Source organism: Stylophora pistillata, chromosome 9 (genome assembly GCF_964205215.1).
Source record: "Stylophora pistillata chromosome 9, jaStyPist1.2, whole genome shotgun sequence".
Classification (NCBI taxonomy): Eukaryota; Metazoa; Cnidaria; class Anthozoa; order Scleractinia; family Pocilloporidae; genus Stylophora; species Stylophora pistillata.
This window is the reverse complement of record NC_142527.1, coordinates 19,676,266-19,687,700: the sequence shown is the minus strand read 5'-3', so window position 1 is coordinate 19,687,700 and position 11,435 is coordinate 19,676,266. Positions and strand designations below refer to the sequence as shown.

Below are 11,435 nucleotides of genomic sequence, written 5' to 3'. Positions count from 1 at the left end.
GTTGCTGTTGTGTTGCTTTTGTGAGGTTTAAAGCAAAGTTGTTTTCTAATTCTTTAAGAGCCATTACCTCACTGTGTTACAAATTCTTTTATGGCTTAGATAACTAATTTCTGGAGGTTGTTCCATAAAATTTTCCAAGTAGCTCTAAAGGGCAATAGAAGACTGAACCGGTGGCATCCAGTTTGATATGAGACGGATTTGGTTCTTTGTTTCGTCCGTGAAAGGTGTTTTGGAGGCGCATTTATCTTGCGAATAAATCTTGCAACAGTTGGTATGGTTTTACATTCGTTTGTCACGGGCGTTGGGATCAATTTGAGACGCTTTAATGGCGAGCTGACTTGGCTGTAAAAAGTTGACAGTTTGAGAGGTTTTTAGGAATCATTTGTCTCCCTTTCTTTCCCAAAACTTAGGGAGAGCTCTACTTCTCCTCGTTCGCTTCTCAGCTCGGTCGGCCACCCAAGGATCCTCGTTATCTGCTGACCGTACGAGTCACTTTTTTTGTTCGTAAGAATTTGTTTGTGGTAGGTCCTGAATCATCGGTACAGCACCGGGATCGGCAACTCTTTTAAGGCCCACTTCCAACAAGTAGCTTTTCTTATGCGCTTTTGACCTCCGGTACCGTAAGGCTCCACCCGTGACGTCACAGGAAAGATGGTGCAAGTCAAGATGGCGATTGTTTCGAATTTGGAAGAGCTTTTACAGGGTGAAAATGGACTTTTGAGAAAAAACGAATTGCACCTTCGGTGTACTTGATATACTTGCTAAACAGCTATGTGAAAAGAAAATGCACGACTTTGGGGTTTACATGCATGCCCTTTAATGAGAGAAACAAATTTATAACAGCAAAAATAATTACAGACGAAGTGAAACAAAAAAAAATAATTACTTTGCTAACGTCTAATAACTGTCCTAATAACTGCAATAGCGAATAAATTGAAGACTTCTAAAACAGAGAGCTGTGCAAAGCGCGACTGCAAGTAAACTGACTTAAAAAAAGTTGTTATGCATAAAAGAAACTGGGCGCCAGGCTTTAAATACAAGAGGACTGCGAAATAATGTGCTGTATGAGACACGTGCAAAAAAAAAAAAGGTGTAACTGACGACAACAAACGCCAACAAACTTAACAAAGGAGGTATGAAAAGATAAGAGACGAAATAAATAATAAGAATGACACAAAAACAATTTACAAGCGCAGAGATCCTATAGAAGGATTTACCCTGGTTTATGATAAGTAGAGGTTTACTTACTCACTTATCCACTCACGGAAACAAAGACACAATTACGCCCAGAATATTGAAAGCCAAAAGACGTGAAATTTTATTTCTGTACAGAAGGCTATCGATAATTGTGGTCCTATCAAAATGTAGGATACTTACCACACGAAAACCGTACATGCTCAGATCGATCGTCGATCATCCTAACGTGAAGTAGAAGTTGGACCAATCGTCAAATCTTTGTCGAGACGAGATATCAACACCTGTGGTGAGAATTCGTTCGTAAATGGTTAGGTGTCAAAACACAGTTGGCCCAAGCGTACTGTGTATGATTTTGGGGTATCATAAAGGTCGTTGACGGGAACGTCTAACATATTAAGATCGAATTTTAAACTTGATGGTGGACCGTTAAAAAAAGGAAAAGTTATAAAAAGAAAGTAAAGAGAAGTGAAAAGGATAATGTTTCCTTACTCGGAACTGGTCAGCTCAGACGATCACCACAAACCGTATAATATTATCCAAACTTTAATGATTATTCGACCTAAGAGAAATACATTTGTAATTCGAAATCAGAAAACGTAAATTTAGTCTTAATCTCATGGCAAAATTCAAGAAAACATGACTGGAAACTTACTTCTGTGGCGCGTCGTAAAAACAGGTTTTTCACTTCAGGTTAGCAGATTCGGGTAAGCGAACAGATAGAAAAATCGACTTCTCTCTCTTACTGATTCTTCTGAAAAACTGGTTTAAATCACGACAAGCTAACACTTTAAATCATTCAACAACAAACATATGAAACATATGTATGAACTGCGGTTATGAGACGTATATGTGAACGATCCTTCGCAGTAAAGCACTATTTGAGCAATAGTGAAAATCAGACCTGAAAAAAATTTCAGGCCTGCACGGGATTCGAACCACTGACCTCTGCGATACTAGTGCAGCGCTCTACCAATTGAGCCAACAAGCCAACGGGGAGCAGGCCATCAAATTAATTCGACATAAACCCGTAGATGATAAATCAAACAACAACAAACATATGAAACATATGTATGAACTGCGGTTATGAGACGTATATGTGAACGATCCTTCGCAGTAAAGCACTATTTGAGCAATAGTGAAAATCAGACCTGAAAAAAAATTTCAGGCCTGCACGGGATTCGAACCACTGACCTCTGCGATACTAGTGCAGCGCTCTACCAATTGAGCCAACAAGCCAACTGGGAGCAGGCCATCAAATTAATTCGACATAAACCCGTAGATGATAAATCAAACAACAACAAACATATGAAACATATGTATGAACTGCGGTTATGAGACGTATATGTGAACGATCCTTCGCAGTAAAGCACTATTTGAGCAATAGTGAAAATCAGACCTGAAAAAAATTTCAGGCCTGCACGGGATTCGAACCACTGACCTCTGCGATACTAGTGCAGCGCTCTACCAATTGAGCCAACAAGCCAACTGGGAGCAGGCCATCAAATTAATTCGACATAAACCCGTAGATGATAAATCAAACAACAACAAACATATGAAACATATGTATGAACTGCGGTTATGAGACGTATATGTGAACGATCCTTCGCAGTAAAGCACTATTTGAGCAATAGTGAAAATCAGACCTGAAAAAAATTTCAGGCCTGCACGGGATTCGAACCACTGACCTCTGCGATACTAGTGCAGCGCTCTACCAATTGAGCCAACAAGCCAACTGGGAGCAGGCCATCAAATTAATTCGACATAAACCCGTAGATGATAAATCAAACAACAACAAACATATGAAACATATGTATGAACTGCGGTTATGAGACGTATATGTGAACGTGCAGGCCTGAAATTTTTTTCAGGTCTGATTTTCACTATTGCTCAAATAGTGCTTTACTGCGAAGGATCGTTCACATATACGTCTCATAACCGCAGTTCATACATATGTTTCATATGTTTGTTGTTGTTTGATTTATCATCTACGGGTTTATGTCGAATTAATTTGATGGCCTGCTCCCAGTTGGCTTGTTGGCTCAATTGGTAGAGCGCTGCACTAGTATCGCAGAGGTCAGTGGTTCGAATCCCGTGCAGGCCTGAAATTTTTTTCAGGTCTGATTTTCACTATTGCTCAAATAGTGCTTTACTGCGAAGGATCGTTCACATATACGACTTTAAATCATTGTGAGGAATTAATGTCAATCACGAGTTGTGTTAATTAAATTATATCTGTCATCAAAGGCAACGCCTATTTACTAAACGAAACATTAATGAAAGCGAATTTTAAACGAATTTTTAAAGATCTTAATGTAACGTGTGAAGTCTCCTTACCTTTTTTCCCTCGGCGCTTTGTCGCCAACGGTCGTTTTAAGATTGTTTCGGCGAATTTATTTGTAACGCGTATGGTGCTACCAGTCAACTGTAGACTGGTATCACATACGCTTAAAGGCTGATAGTTTCGAAAGAAACTGTTTGGGGCTGCGTCGGTGGGAGTAACGAAATAATTTGGATATATCAACAAAGTTGAAATGGTAAATTGGCCACCGTAATGATTACAAAAGCTGACGTTTCGAGCGTTAGCCCTTCGTCGGAGCGAGTAGAGGAATTGTGGGTTGTGTGTGCTTTTATTCATGTTTTTCTCGTTGCCATGCACCCACCAATAACGTAGCTCCATTTTCTGCCTTTAAAAGCACACACAACCCACAATTCCTCTATTCGCTCCGACGAAGGGCTAACGCTCGAAACGTCAGCTTTTGTAATCATTACGATGGCCAATTTACCATTTCAACTTTGTTGATATATCCAAATTATTTCACATACGCTTAGGCCGCCTGTGGTCAAAGCGACTTTTGTTTATCAAACATACAGTCTGTGAAACCTACGGATACTGCTACGAGATTCATTCTTTCCTGCTTAGTTCCACAGTTCTACAAGTATGAAGACTCTCGGAAGAAAAAGGGAAAAATCCTTAATAAGGACCACTTGTTTCCACGGGACGAGGTCTAACCCAGACCACGGTTTAAGCAAGCAGTGGGCCGTACGTATTCTAAATAAGGGGTTTGTTTTTATTTACAAAAAAATGACCTTCCACTGTTAACCCCTCGAAACTGTTCACAAAAATAAATGTTCAAATGAAAGATTCAGCTTAATTCAAGATTGCGTAGTACGCGGTTTTGTAAAACAACGGTTAAACTTTGTTTAAATAACCAGGCCGTAGACTTTTTTTTAAGTCCAATTCACGCTTTCATGGTGATAGAAGTGTGAAAATAGAATATGTCACATTTCCATCAGTATTCAAACGATAACATCGTGAGCAGCTCCAAATGAGCTTAGACTTAACCTTCCTAAAACGGATCAATATCAGAAAATTCAATCCTACAAGTGAATCTTTCATAAGCCTACTAGAATGTTTTCCTCTCTGCCGCAGTTCGATTGACTGTTCTAAAACTAAAAGCAAATTAATCTCAATTACAATATAACCAAAGAAAATATCCGGCAAGGAGATCTAGACAATGAGAAATCAGAGTACGGACAAGCAGTCTGCTGGAGGGGGGTAAGGGGGGGAGGGGGTGAGGGGAAAGGGGTGAACACGAGGAGAACTAAGCTGCGATCAGTTTAGTTTTATTCTGATCGGTGGAGAAGCGAATTTTTGTTGCGACATGAATTTTTCGGGGCATTTACTTCGTATAGTGAAGTCGCACTAGTGGAGTCCAGGATTTAGCCTACGAGTAATTAAAGCCTCATCATTACAAGACGTGCATTTTTCTGTTAGTAAGAGTTTGAGACGAGTCGTGGAAAGGATTGTTAGGGGTCTGGCACTAATAATGAGGCCTTCCAAGGCCAAAACTCTTGCCGGCTCGAGTTGCTGAAGGCCTCATACCTTGCCGCGAGTGCGGAAACACGCGCGTTCAAAGGGTAATAATGAGAGCCTCCCCACCGGCAACCCAGGAAAACTTTCCATCGTCGTTGAAAATTCTCCGCCTGATTATTTGTGACAAAAGCTATCTTAGTTAATAAGATTAAGTTGTCAGAAGGACAGCTAAAAGAAAGCTGTAAATTTGATGCTGGCACTCTAACTGTTTTAAGACTCGTGGCAACCGGCGCTTTACGCAGCCTCGGGGTAAATTTTCTTCGAGTCTACTGCCGTAGCAACCTACTCTATGTGGGCCTTTTGGACGGAGACCAGTCAACCTAACTGCTAGTTTTTTTTTTTAACGTTTTTTGCGTTTCCATATTTTTTCCACGCCTACGGGAAAAAAATCTTTATTCCCCTCCCCCTCTTCCAAGATAGGACTCTTTTGTATTCATTTCCACATCAAGTTTAACAACATTTCTTTTATTAGTCTCAAAGATAATCGCCTACAACTAGTAAATGGAAACAATAGCAAACAAGACGAAAAAGAATTGAAAAAAATTCAAACAAATTCAAAACAAAGCTAACTAAAAAAAAGCTGTCTTAAATATATTATTAAAGGTTTCTTTTGGGCCAGCGAGGAAAATATCATCTGTTGGAAAAATAGGGTCATAACGTACTGCAAAAACAACGGAACACGGATCACATCGAGAGAATGGCATTAGAATAACTTCTGAGTAATGTTCTACTGCAAAAAATGGTTTACATTTTCTTCACAATCGCAAACCAACAACTTATCTTCAAAAGCAACGACAGAGGAGGAAGATTTAAATCGTTCATTAAACGAATTAATAAACTTTCCATCTAAAGAAAACACCTTAAGTCTGGCGTTATAAATGTCACACACGATCAGGTTGTTAAACGCATCAATGATGAGTTTGCTTCCATGAGAAATAAGTTGTCCGTCGCCAGATTCTTTCTTGCCAATATCATACAGATAAAGTCCTTAGTTGTTGAATACTCTAACACAGCCAGTTAAGCGATATGATACAAAAAACTTGTCCGCATGATAAACAGCACAGCCTGGGGAACGAAAAGCTTTTTTTCCTTTAAAGAAATATTCTAATCCTGTACCATCAGGGGAAGGGACCTTGCTGAGTTGTCGCCAAAGTCACACACGATCATGTGACCATCACCTCTAACAAATATACTAATCCTGTACCATCAGGGGAAAGGACCTTGCTGAGTTGTCGCCAAAGTCACACACGATCATGTGACCATCACCTCTGACAAATATACTAATCCTGTACCATCAGGGGAAAGGACCTTGCTGAGTTGTCGCCAAAGTCACACACGATCATGTGACCATCACCTCTGACAAATATACTAATCCTGTACCATCAGGGGAAAGGACCTTGCTGAGTTGTCGCCAAAGTCACACACGATCATGTGACCATCACCTCTAACAAATATACTAATCCTGTACCATCAGGGGAAAGGACCTTGCTGAGTTGTCGCCAAAGTCACACACGATCATGTGACCATCACCTCTGACAAATATACTAATCCTGTACCATCAGGGGAAAGGACCTTGCTGAGTTGTCGCCAAAGTCACACACGATCATGTGACCATCACCTCTGACAAATATACTAATCCTGTACCATCAGGGGAAAGGACCTTGCTGAGTTGTCGCCAAAGTCACACACGATCATGTGACCATCACCTCTGACAAATATACTAATCCTGTACCATCAGGGGAAAGGACCTTGCTGAGTTGTCGCCAAAGTCACACACGATCATGTGACCATCACCTCTAACAAATACGGTGGGTGGATCAATCAGATGCTGACTAATGACTTTCATGGTGACTTCAATGAAGTCGCCATGTTCAGTGAACAAGAACATTTTAGAAGTTTTGAAAGCTGGTCCATGAATAACTATGACTTCATCAGATGCTGTAAATCCCACTGATTTAGGATACTTGATTCTCTCAGCAGCACGCCCTTTGTCTGCTATTGTTCTCAGATATTTCAACTCACGATCAAACAACTGAACTCTGTGATTACCATAATCTGCTATGGCAATGTATCCTGTTCTTTCACTCACTGCAATGCTATTTGGTCCATCAAATTGTCCGGATCCTGTACCATGTTATGCAAATGAATGAATAGCTTTGTACTGGTGACCACCCACCCACTCTGCCACCCACCTGGATCCTCCAACGACTACCAGTCAGCGGCTTGCCATTCACCTCCACAGAAATGTCACGTGAGCCAACACTCTTTGGCTTGTAACGCAGTTTGTAGTTTCCATCCTTACAGTCATCAAATTCTATTTCCTCCTCTTCTCCTGTGTGAGAGCGGATCATCCGACAGTTAGTTGGTCTTCATTATACCACTGATTTCCCATTGAACCACGAGTAGTGACTGTAAAGCTGCCTGCCTCTGCCTCTGTGAAACCTCTTTCTTCAGCCGATGATTGTGAAGTATCGGTGTAAGTCTCGATTACTTGACCTGGAGCCAAGCCTCTTATAATATTCGTAGCTTCCACATTTACACAGTAGGCGAAATGTCGAGGTTTGCATATTTCAATATCCTTTGTGGTTAAAAGTTCCTCGCACCGACCAAGCACAGCATGTCCTGCTTGGATCATGACTAAAACACCACACGAGTACATACGGGTAACATACGAGTAACATACGAGTAACATACGAGTAACATACGGATACATACGAATACACACGAGTAACATGCGACTAACATACGGATACATACGACCAACATACAGATACATACGAATACATACGAGTAATACGAATGTTTTTCTTATAAAGGAAGCTCTAATTATAAGGCTTGCAAGCATTTTTCACGTCAGCAAACACGTACCCGGTTAAGTTTAAGGGGGGAGATGTTGACCGAACCCCCCAAGGCTTTCGTTAAATTTAGTCACAGTAAAATAAATTAACATGGAGTGCAAAACCCTTAGCTTGCGCTACAAGATGAAAATTTAATTTTGATGGCGCTGACGTCGTATGACGTCATCAGACCCGCCATCTTGAATAGTCCATTTTACAGTTGTGTGCTTGGTTGCCAAATCTTTCAGTGGGAGTGAGGCTAAGGGTGACCTTGTTATGATACAAATCTTGCTGTTTTTCAAATGTAAATCACTTTGTTATCATGCTAACTAGATACAGGTCTCTTTCATGACAAGGTCGCCTCCAGCCTCACTCCAAATCAAAGGCTTGGCAACTAAGTACACAACTCTAAATTGGCCTATTCACTATTTCACCTTAGTCGGTTATGAGAAATGGCAAAAAATCAGTGCAAAATCAAGCCAGAAAGCTTAAATGTAACCATGCACATGTACCAAAGGAATCGATTTTGTAATTTCGTGTTGAGAAACTAGAAGAATTATGTTTAAAATGTCGAATTTTGGGGACAGTTGACACCTTAAAAAATTCCGCAAACTATAAACCAACAGCTGCTTAAAGTTTCAGCAACAGCGTAAATCCCCTTTCCAAAATTTGCAAAATCTGAGGGGGGTAGCATCCAACCTTTTCTCACTTCATTTACAATACCCTGAGGGGGTGGCATCGAACCTCCTTACCCCTACCCCACCCCCCCCACACACACACACACTCACTCACAAACACACACACACACACACACACACACACACACTTCATATCAGAGGTCAAAGGGTATGTATTTTTCGCATCGAGATATCAAGAATTACAAATTCAGTCCTTCACCAGCCTTCCCCTCGGGTAGAATACCGCCCTCCCCGCTGATGCGGAGAGGGCGGTATTCTACCTGAGGGGCAGGCTGGTGAAGGACCTCTGTCTTTTTGAGGCTGACCTCAAGGCCAAACAGCTGCGAGCCATCTACAAAGCATGATGTAATGCGCTGACGAGCTCGCTCAGTGTGAGCAACAAGGGCAGCGTCTTCCGCAAAGAGAAGATCTCGTATCAGCCTCTCCTGGGTCTTTGTGTGAGCACGGAGTCGCCGTAGATTGAAGAAACTACCATCCAGAGCTGCTATGTCGATGTTAAGGCGAGAGAGTTCGTGAGCCACAAGGGCTGAACGGCGTTCCGGACGGTTGCTGTTAGCCGTGTCGAGCATAGTCCTGACGTTCCAACAGGCAACGTTCAAGACCTGTTTTCTTTTCTTTGAAGATTTCAATCTTGGTCGGCCGCAAGATAAGATGCCCGTTGACCGCGGCTAGCCAACTGGGTGGTGATCAGAAGGCGAATTTTCTTTAGTCGAACCTTTTCTATCGCCCCTCTCCATGTGGAGCAGGCAGTGCTCTCCCTGAATAGGGCTGCCTGGTCGCTCAGGATGCTGCCGAGTGGTGTCGTCGCCTCCAGGTCAACAACCAGGCGACCATCTGTCCTGAGCCGCTTGCATGCAGGATCGGGACTATGGCTTCCAGTGACATCTTCCACTTATCACTTTGGCCTCTTTCCCATCGCTGCAAGGCTTGGAATGGTTGGACGCAGAACGTGGACGTGTCCTTCGGCCTGCGCTAAGGATTTTTTGGTCAAGTACAGAGTGCGCAGACTGGCCCCACCCTTTAAGCACGAGCTTCATCTGCCATGGCCTAGCAAGCTGGGACAATGACAGCGAGGTCCTCGGACCTTAGGTTTTACTTCGGAGTTTTCGTCTCCTAGGTGGGTTGCCGACTAAGGCTATTGAGCCCCACCTGCCCGTGGGTTTGTTATCGGAGTTCCCATCTCCTAGGTGAGCAGCCTTCCATGGCTGACAAGCCCCACCTGCCCGGAGCAAGTCTGGTTATACTGCGCCAGGCACCCGCAGTCGTCCTCTCCTTTTAGTTGGAAATCCAGGGGGCATCACGAGGAGGTTGGAGTGGGTCTCGAGGTCTGCGCCACTCAGAGGATGTTTTAGGCCAAGCCATGGTGCTCACTCATAACCGGCATCCAGTGACTATGTGGACCTCCATTTGCCCCCTCGCATGAGATCTAGTTACTCATAGAATTACAATGTTCATGCAAGACTATTTTCTGTCATACATTACCTTTGAAGCCAACATGTTTATCATTAATCTACCATGGGTTTGATTCTTGTTAAATGTCTCGCTCTTGGTCAAAATTTTCCTTTACAGCTTGGTTTTGTATTTACCCATTGCCATTTTGAAAGATTGGAATAACAATCAGCATAAGCTTATGCTCTTTTTTCCTTCCTGCTACGGGTCATCCAAATTTTCAAAATTTAGACATTTAGTCTTGCTTTCGTATAGAACGAAATAAACAGCGCCCCAAGCTCTTACATGGCTTTCGCTGAAACTGTATATCCTCTGGTGGCATAGGTAAGTGTGGCCAACGCCCGATTGTGTTTCATCATTGCGAATAACAGGAATGATGAAACCAAAATATACCTCTCTTGAAGCCGTAAAAAGTAATTCTAATTAATACCCAACTACACTCCGTAGAGTACAAATAACGCCATAGACGAGTACAAATATCACGCGGTATTTGTACTCCAGAGAACTAGTTAGACAGGTTTTCTCGCATCGCGCAAGCGAAGAATTGGATTGAAGTTACAAAAAAAAATGGCGGACAATTTGAATCATATTTCTGACAACGAAGAGTCGCAATGGCTGGCAAATATAGATAAAGTTCATTAGATGAATCGAACGAAGAAAAACAACTAGATGACCAGGAAATTTCTTCATTTACTGAAGAAAGTTGAAACAGCAACTCGACAACGCGCCAATTCCGTTCCGCTTCGCATACTTCTGTCACGCAGTCCTCATAAATAAATATCCGCGAAATTCGCCCGCAATGAAATAACAATTTGCCTTGTTGGATAATAAATAACTTATTAGACGTTTTGTTGTGTAGTATCGCTGAGTATTTTTAATCGTTATTTGTATTTTGACTCGCCTCACGGGCTCGACTCGCCTCACGGGCTCGTCAAAATACGGCACAACTCGTAAAAATACTCAGCGATACTACACAACAAGCCGTCTCATGAGATATATTTATTGTGAGTTATGAAAGATTTGCTTGATAAAAACAGTCCAAACTTTGACATATAGGCGTTTTCGAAAATTTAGCTCAGAGGAACAAGAACAGTACAGCCCGGTTTTCATTAATTTTTTTTTTGCAAAGGAAATTGGGGATTATTTATCAACAAACACGTTCATGAAAAAAAGTTAATAAGGGAGAGCGGGTGGCAGGATGGTTAGCGCGCTCGACTCCACGTGGAAAGAAGATACGATTTCTTAGTCCGATAGGTTTACTTTTATTCCATTTGTCTGTCACAAATTAAAGCTACTACAAAGGTCCTTTTAAAACTGTTCCAATGACATAACTTGTAAAATGTGTAAAAAATGTAAATTTTGATTAAGCTGAAGGTTTAA

General features: G+C 41.8%; 1 pseudogene; it reads right to left on the bottom strand.

The window, feature by feature from the left end:
- Positions 1-5,520: 5,520 nt before the first annotated feature.
- Positions 5,521-8,808, bottom strand: LOC148723695 (uncharacterized; annotated as a pseudogene).
- Between the last annotated feature and the right edge of the window lie 2,627 nt (positions 8,809-11,435).